Source organism: Sinocyclocheilus rhinocerous, unplaced genomic scaffold (assembly GCF_001515625.1).
Source record: "Sinocyclocheilus rhinocerous isolate Xijiao unplaced genomic scaffold, SAMN03320098_v1.1 scaffold804, whole genome shotgun sequence".
Lineage (NCBI taxonomy): Eukaryota > Metazoa > Chordata > Actinopteri > Cypriniformes > Cyprinidae > Sinocyclocheilus > Sinocyclocheilus rhinocerous.
In genome coordinates, this window is record NW_015644009.1 from 34,737 (window position 1) to 35,548 (window position 812).

Genomic DNA, 812 nt, shown 5'->3' on the forward strand with positions numbered 1-812 from the left:
GAGGGATTTTCTTTTCTTTTGTTCTTTGATTAACATTACTGACTGGCGGCAGCAGCTGATGTCAATGCACGGATCCAATACACCCTTGTTTTCTTTCTCAATGTTTTCTCAAGACATAACCGATTGTATTTATGGGACATTTTGAATTTATATTATTATATTATATTATAATATTTAATTTATCTCCCATCTTTGTGAAATGCCAAGTGTGCAGTACTCAAAATCAGTTCATACACAATAATAGTGGTCGACCAATTGATTGGGCCGATTTTTGGCATTTTTTAATGAATTGGCATTGGCCGATTTATAAGCAGGCGCATCTGTGGGCAGCTAACCGTTGATGTGGAACGCCGTACCAGAGAATCTCTCACACTCTGCAGCAGCGGCTTGTTCACACACAGCTTCAGCTAACGATGGCAGGCAACCATTTCGAAAGCGTAGTTACGTTTTACCCTACTAGAATTGATGCCGGAAATTTATCATATTCATAAGTGATTTGCATGTGAAAGTAGAAACACACGCAAATTCAGATGAAACCTCTGGGCTGATTATAACGTGCGCGTTTCCTCATGAAATGTGGGGTCCAACAATAGCCTCCACGATCTCATCACTCGTGGCCAGCACACTCTTAAGCAGTTATGAGCAGCGGGCTGTGAAATATGTGTGAACTCTTTTATTTTTGTTATCACTTGGCCATTTGACTTATAGCAGTGTCCAGTGTTTCCAATACATTGAGTTATTTGCGGCGGCTCGACACAATATCAAAACTGACCGCCACAAATAGATTTTCCAAAAGGCTTATACTTCGTTGA